The following is an 8,976-nucleotide window of genomic DNA, read 5'->3' as shown; positions in this document are numbered from 1 at the left end:
TACATATCCATACCCATACTAAGTAAATACAATAAAACTAAACCTATAATATATCCCTACATCTTTTAAATTCCACAACCGCTTTCTGTGCATCCTTTACCCCTTCTCCTGTTGTTCCCAATATACCCGAGGTTCCATTTTCTTCCAGCCTGATTAATCTTTTGCCTTAGAGTTAGACTAGGCCTATTCCTTTCCTCTATAGACTATTCCTCTACTGTTATATTGTATACAATATAACAGTATATGTTCTGTGTTTTCTGTGATTTTACATTCCATACATTCATCTGCTTGACTTTTACCTAACATATATAATGTTTAATTTAACCCTGTTTGGTCAAACCTCAAAAAACCTCAACCTAGTTAAAACTACGTCCTCCCTTCTGTTCCTTCTAGACACACCCTGTGCATTAATAGATTTCTGTATACTGTAGTATTTTCTTCCACTATTAACCATGCCCCACCTGACCTGCCACTTCTTTATCATTTCTTTTTTGGTCATTGCCTTAACGTCTCCTTTACCAAAGGGAACATTTATAATATCACTCTTCCTGGTAGAATTTTTTTAATTTATTTGTTTTGCTATTTTGTCTGCTTTCTCATTGCCTTTTATATTTACATGAGCAGGTACCCAGCAGAATCTCACATCGATCAGAAATCTCCGCAATCTGAACAAACTTTGATGTATTTCTAGTAATCTTCTCTGTTAGATTTCATATTTTGGATACTATAAAGAGCTGCTAGAGTCAACAACATATCACTCTATCAGGTTTTACTTCCTCTACCCACTGTAAACCTACAATAATCGCCATCATCTCTGCCGCGTATACTGATAAGTAATCAGATCATTTTTTCCCAATACTTGCACTCAATGTTGGTGCATATATTTCTATATTCCTCTGATTTAGCCTTTATTATGCATCCAAATCCACTACCTTGAAAATAATTATATTCCCAAAATTCTTGAATAACACTATTGTCAATATTTTTATTACCATATCCACACAGACGACACCAGTAAGTAAGCATGAGTTTGCCTATTTCAGCTGACGTGTTTCCGTCCTTTGTATTAGCCCTGCTGTTTGCGCGTCAGCACACTAGGGGGCAGCACTCGCTCCCTTCGTGTTCAGCGTCTCTGCTCTTGATTCTCCACTAGAAGAAAAGCCTCCCACCGTCTTTCTTTTTTTCAAAATGGCCGAATACTTGGCGTCGATTTTCGGTACAGAAAAAGACAAGTAAGTAATCGAAGTATTTATGAAATATTGCTTGCATTTGATCATTCTCAGCAATCGTATGCATTGTTACAAACCGGTGACAATGGGTAGAATATAAGATTATTAGTATTTTATCTCTCATGCCTCGTCTGGTCATCATCTGACCTGTTTGCCATCCTCGCGGTTAGTAAAACAACAATAATACTAATAAATTCTTTCATCACAGTGCGAAGCTTTCATATGCTGAATAATCATTATATTATAATCATTTTTTTTTTTTTATCTTTTGCCTCAGCGTCGTCGTGGCTCCATTGCGTTTCATTCATTTTGTTGCTCGATCGCTTTTATAAGATTCAATGCAAAAGCTCATTGTCTCTATGTTTCATTGTAGTTTTAGTAATCTGCGTTTGTGTTTTTTTTTTTTTTTTTTTTTTTGCATTATACATGTTTAGAGTGAGTTTTTGTTGCATCTAAACAGTTTGACCAGCAGGTGGCGTCATCCTGCGGTATTTCGAGTGTTTCGAACAGTGAATAATTTTTCGAAGCAATTGGTTCAATTGATTCGGAGTTTCGAAAAGCTTCGTTTCTCTCATCACTAATCTACTGAAGTAAATTACACTGAGGACGAGTTATAATGAATTCTCTTACCGGCCAAACAGAGAAGACTCAACTTTTGAGGCATAACTATTCATGATTTTCTCCATACAGTATCGGCCGTATCGTTGTTTATGTTTTTTTTTTTTTTGTTTGTCAGTCTGTCTTCTGTCCTCAGAGCTTTTCTGCTCATTCATCCGTACAAATACTTTGTCTCTGCAGGTGAAGAACAATAATAAGTGCATTCATTCGCTCTTTGCCTCAGCAAACAGCACTACGCTACTAGCGTATCTGCAGAGGCGGCAGCCAATGAGAATGAGGCTTGTCTCCCTGGAGGTGTTACGAGATTACGAGATGTCTGAGATTTTGTATCATTCGTGAGTTTCCCGGACATGCGCATGGAACTAAGAATTTTTTTAGTTCACGCTCCTTGTATCTCAGCAGGTTTAATGGAGTATTTAAAAAAGGTAAATATAAAAAAAACAAATATGCAATGCCAGCTCAGGAGAAAAAGTTACACAAAAGCAACGTAATGCATTACTTTCCATATAAAGTAACTTAGTAATGCAATTAGTTACTTTTTTACAGAGTAACGCAATATTGTAAAGCATTACTTTTAAAAGTAACTTTCCCCAACACTTTCCCTGACTGAATGATAGCATTCTTTGATTGGCATTCTTTGTGCAATCTTAGGCTAAAGCACAGCAACCCTCAGCTAGTTGTATACATTGATTTCAATTCGATGTGCTCTTCATTTGTAGCTTGCGATGCTTTAAAATGGTCTTCCTCTGGCAATGAATGAAATAACGCTCATCACCATATCAGTGGCCTAATAAATATTTTGCAACCTATATTGATGTTATTCTCTGTCATCTCTTCTATGACTATGTATTGCACTGTGCCTGGATGATACACAATGATGATCATTGATACAAATGCATGATCTATCTATCATTCAACATAATTTATAAGTCATAAAATTTCATAAACATATATATTCTTAATTGGCGTCTAGAGGCTCTTTTTTTATAAAAACAATTAAGTGGAATAAAGATTAGATCATGGCCTTGATTAGCTTTTGCAAGATGTTGGTATAATGTTGGTGTGGATGTTTGATATTATGTGAGTCAGTGATATTTTGTTTTTTAAAATATGAATTCAATAGTGATTAACACTTAATATCCAGGAAAATGCTAGGGATGGAGGATGTGATTAATAAAGTAAAGTTTTCCTGAATGTTGAGTATGAATTCTTGTTACAAACTAAAATGATTTATGCACCAAAACAAGACAACATGAGACAAGATAGTGTGATGTAAACACCCTTGTTGAATCTGTTGTATGAAAATATGACACATAATAAAGCGATTCTTCTAAGATCATGTAAGATATGTAGCCTTAAAAAATGGACATTTCTAAACTAGATTGAATGTATTCTTTTGTTCAACAAGGATGCATTATCTCTAGTGAATGCTAGCCAGCCATATAAATGCAAGGCAGTAAGCTCATTGGCTGCATAAGCATGAACCAATCAGCTTGTGCAAAGTCGTTCAACTCTCTGAATATCATCAGTTACATTAACAACCTGTCAGCCTGCGCCATCTAGAGTTTCATGACTGAACTATATATTTCTTCTGAACTTTCTTTTCATCAAGGAATCCTGTCACTGTGTAATGGTTTCCACACTTCATTAAGCAGTACAACCATTTTCAACTGTGATAATAACCAGAAATGTTTCTTGAGCAGCAAATCAGCAAAAAAATATTTCACAATATAACTGTTTTTGACTCTACTTTTAATCAAATAAATGCAGTTGGTGAACATGAATAAAGAACTTTACTAATACAAAACCTTTAAACAGATTATCAAAACAAGCACAAGCACAGTTAAGAACATTTGTAAATAAAATTATTTTGCTAACATAAATTAGTTGCTTATTTTATTCCATAAAATGCCGTGAAGTATTTATTTTCTCAATTACAGTGTACCAAAAATGTAGGTATTACAGGTGTGTTGGTGCTGTAAGGAGCACAAGACGACAAAGAATTCCAAATAACAGTCTTTTAATAAATCTGCAGAAACTCAGGGAAAATGCAGCACAACCAACATCAAACATAAGCAATACAGGACAAAGGACCTCAGGAGAACACAGGGCTTAAATGAACGGAGACAAACGAGAAAATCAAAACAGGTGAACAGAATGAACTAATCAGGGTAACTAAGGAAAACTAGCCCTGCGTTCCATTCGGAAGGGCTCATCCCTATTATGATTTTAAAAATCATCACATATCTCTTTCAATGCATGGTACTGTACTTTCACTGTTTTTCAGTGTTTCAGGTCTGAAGGTCCATGCAAAATGTCTTCAATATGGCAGCCATGATTGTTTTCATGCTGAAATGCCCTTCGGAGGGCGATATATCCCGTTTGGAAAGCACATCCAGTCAATGAAAAACGAAGACAGGAGAACAGGAACACAGACAAAAGTCCCTAACCGTGACAGTAGGCTACTTATCCATAAAATTTTGTTTAATCCAAAATGTAACTTATGTATTAAAGGAACACTTTCATGCTTGTGTGGGGTCTTATAGATTCCTGTTCATTTTGTAAAAAATAAGCCTAAAAGTTTAAGGATAGATGAAAAATTATTAGTCCACAGATACAGTTTATTTCAGTTGCACTCAAATGATAACAACTAATAAACTACACACCGAACTGAAATCAGAGCATAGCTGGGGGGGATGAAATTTCTCATGAAATTTCTCAAGAGCAATTTTTGAAGGGGACACAAATAGTACAGCTAAAATTGTACTTGTAAGGATATGTTTAGACAGAGGAATGGCTTACTACTATTAGTGCAGCAGGGAGATCCGTGCGAAATTAGACAACTTAAAGCTGTTGTGGTCGTGCCGTGACAGTGCTCGTGTCCGTTGTATCCGTAACAGTGAGTACGTTTACATGGACAACAATACTCCGATTTTAATACGATTAACCCGCCCAATTGCTACTCAAAACTAGCCCAATCGCGTTTCGAGGGGGGTTCCCCAGTAAAAATCGCATTTCGGGGGGTAAAATACAAGTTTTTTCGGCGGGGTTCCGGTAAAATTCGCATTCATATCACGTTATTGGGGTCGCTTCAACCCACGGCAACAGTGTTAAAGTAGCCCAGTTCCATGGGAAAACCACGGACTCGGCAACTGAGGTGATGTAAAAGAGGAAAGCAGGCATTTGGACCAAAGCACTGTGAGGCAAGGGATGGGGAGACTCAAAATGTTTCTAAACGTAAAACACATTTTTGCCCCGTTTGCAAACAACTTACAAAGTTATTTAAAGTATAAAACATTGTTATTTACAATACACAGCGTGGTTTTTAATCATATTTTTATGGGGGACAACCCTCAGATGGGGGGGTCCTGTCCCCCCCCAGGATTTCTGCCTATGAGTTTGGGCTAGTTGGGCTTGTTTTACTACTTACACAATTATTCAAAGTATAAAACATTGTTATTTACAATGCACAGCGTGGTTTTTAATCATATTTTTAGGGGTTTCCGCCTATGTATCCTAACATGATTACACAAACGGTGCGTTCCAAGCGGGATATATCGCCCTCCGAAGGGCACTTCTGAGTGAAAACAATCATGGCCGCCATATTGAAGGGTCGTTCCAAATCGATGTGCTCAAAACTGGCCACTTCAAAGGGACCTTCAGAATGAAGGATTTCGAAGGGTACAACTGATGGACACTTCGGGCTCCCATGATCCTTTGCGCAGAATCTTTGCATGATGACGGCGTCTCCGTGTGGGCACGTGATGATGACGGAGAAGGGCACTTCAAGAAACAGTTATTTTGTCCCCTACACCCTTCAACCCTTCGAAGCTCTCACTCCGGAGGGTAAACCCTTTGAAGGGATTAGGGCATAGGGATGAGCCCTTCCGAATGGAACGCAGGGCCAGAATAGGCTTGTTCGAGATGAACTATACTAGCCTGCCACCGGCTGGCGAGAGTAGTCGCTTGCAGTTGGGGCGGAATTTTAAAGACGTCATGTCGGACACTTTCTGCTCCCGGTAGTGACACTCTCGCGGTGTTTGCATAATCTTATCACAGATTAAGTAAATTAAATACAATATTTGTCAAATACACAGAAACGTTTTTATGAGCAACAGAAACAATTCTTATATAGGCCTACTGCTTAACACAGCGCCATCTGTTCAAGAATAAAGTTCAGCATAAACATTGGCTACTAAATACCAATAAAGTGGTGGTATATGTGCTTTTATCAGTGTTTTTAATAAAAATGACTCAAGATAACAGTGCGACTACACTATAAAAGCTTTTACTGTTATAAAAACACATATTTGTGAGCATTATTGGAATTGAATTGTTAGAATAAACACGCAAAACATCTTGTGCTTGTCATCACAGAATCTAACCAATGAGAATAAAGCGTGTCGTCATCAAGGCTTTCGCAGCCGATTTTGAGCAACTGCAGCGCCTGACCTTGGCGGCTGGTCTCGTTTTGCACATGTGATCGTAAGGCGGCTGCAGCGCCGATCAAAGTCAGACGAATGTTCTAACCAGAATGCATTGCTTTTGTCAAACAAGTCTAATGTCTGCAATCATTCAGTAAGTGACGGCTGCACAAAACATGCAAACTAATAAAAACATTACAAACTGTTACGAAATGATGAACAAATGTAATTTAGGCATAAGTTTGCGCAACACTGAAAATTAGTGATGGGACAGTTGATACCGGAGCTCCGATGCTCTGAAGCAGTAATCAAAGTGTATCACACACTGTGCCGATGCTTGTATCGAAATGACAATACCACATGATTGATGACGTTGAAGCTTCGAATGTCATGCAATATCGGAAGATCGGGACAGCTGGTTTGAAAAAATTGGCGCTTCGCATTCCCCTTGTGTGTGACTTTACTTTTTTTTTTATGTGTGTGTGTGTGTGTGTGTGTGTGTGTGTGCACTTATTTGGGATTCGGTAGAATAGTTGAGTCAACTGTAACCTCAACACCAGACAGAAACTTAATGCATGTCACACCTCTGTTGCATTTAATCATGTTCTATAGCTGGGGTCTCAAAAACCCCGAACAGCTCACCCAACATGTTTTTTTTTTTTTCAACTACTCACGTCATTTATTAATTATGATCACATACTTATATATTTCATATTATTGATCAATATGTGAATCCGTTGACCAGACTACACATGACAGGAATTGTGCTCTCATTGGCATAAATTAATTTAGATGACTAGATAGAAGAACTGTACTGATCCCAGATTGATCGGACTTCCAGGCTTTGTTTGGTCACGTGCTTTTTCAAACCTTCCTCTGCTCCACGATGATGTGTTATGGTGCGTTCAAGTCATGTCGGATAGCAAAACACACCTGATGCGAATTCTTTGCTCTTCATTTTCTATAAGCAGAGTTAAAGAAGGTACACCGCCATCTTGTGCCGACTAAACTGACTTGAACGCACCTGACGTCGTAATTACGACTCGTCAACTGTACGAACGTAACCGCGAACATAAGTACGAACGTCCCAGGAGGACTTGAACGCAGCATCAGATATCGTGGAGAAAAAAATTCTGACCACCAGATGTCGCTAATGCACATTGTGTTAAAAGCATCGAGTAATGAACCGTTTTTTGACACAATTTGATGAAAGCCTCAAACGCTTCAGAAAGCCTCGGTTTTCCATCACTACTGAAAATACATTTACCTTTTTTGAAATACTACGTTAAACCTGCTGAGATACAGTGTTAACTAAAATTTTCAGTTTCACGTGCACGACACATCTGGGAAACTCATGAATATTCATGTTTGCTCCGCCCAGTCGGTTACTGAAACATCACATGGCAAAACATTTCATGTGAGTGTACAACATTCAGATGATTTCACGAAAACAAAGCTTATTTCTTAATGTGTAAAAACTTCTTTTGAATTAGCACCTTAAATTCTATCCACCATATTTTAACATAAGAGAGGCGGGGCCTTCAACTTGAGTGTGCGAGACTTCCGGTGTCATTTTCTTCCATTTATTTCAGATGTACAAAAGCAGCTTGCTATGCTTACAATAAACTTAAATTATATATATATATATATAGGACCTGTGGGCTCTTCTGGGGCCTTTTTGTTTGAGTTGTCACAGATCTGGGTTTTTCCGGAGGAATTCGGGGGAATAATGCGCATCTTTGTGTGCGTTATTGATGTTTGGACGATGAATGTGTGGCTGTTCTTTTCTGCTTGTGTGTCATAATCACACCAACCAATACACTCATACCCACTCTTAAATCTTTCATGGCACATATCTTCATAGCGCTTCTCAGCAACACACATTCATTTTGTTTAAAGGCAGCATTCACAGTGTGCGTAAATATGAGAATCTTTGTGTGCGTTGTTGTATATTGTCCACTAGAGTGCGCAATGGATCCGTGCAAGCCATTATTTTTCTCTCAAAACCAAACTTGAATGCAAATGTATGAGTACATTAATGCATAACGACAATAATAAAATGTATAATGAGTATACATAATGTAGGCCTATAGGTACGCTTCCAACGGTATATTTACACTGCTGTTCAAAAGTTTGGGATCAGTAAGATTTTTAATATGTTTTAAAGAAGTCTCTTCTGTTTATCAAGGCTGCATTTATTTGAGTAAAAAATACAGTAATATTGTAAAATATTAGTACAATTTAAAATAAGGATTTTACATTTTAATATACTTTAAAATAGAATTTATTTCTGTAATGCAAAGCTGATTTTTCATCATCATTACTCCAGTCTTCAGTGTCACATGATCCTTCACAAATCATTCTAATATGCTGATTTATTATCAATGTTGGAAACAGTTGTGCTGCTTAAAATGATTTAATTATTGCTCATTAGTATGGTTGAATTGGATCATTAAAGGTCAGCAGCAAAGACATTGGTTAATAAAATGTGATCATATAGCCTACATAAAGGATTCTTTCTGTTATCTAACATATTTAATTATTGCATCATATTCTGAGTTTGCATTTCACTGTTTTTAGTCATTTTGAGGAATACTGATTCTGTTTTTGACCAAGTGGGATGAGTAAATGCATGTTCACATTTCATCTAGAATACATGTTACAGTAATCATGTTTACGCATGAACCCTAACAATGACACACTCC

Source organism: Sinocyclocheilus rhinocerous, unplaced genomic scaffold (assembly GCF_001515625.1).
Source record: "Sinocyclocheilus rhinocerous isolate Xijiao unplaced genomic scaffold, SAMN03320098_v1.1 scaffold5487, whole genome shotgun sequence".
NCBI lineage: Eukaryota > Metazoa > Chordata > Actinopteri > Cypriniformes > Cyprinidae > Sinocyclocheilus > Sinocyclocheilus rhinocerous.
The sequence above is the reverse complement of the archived record's forward strand: the minus strand, read 5'-3'. Positions refer to the sequence as shown.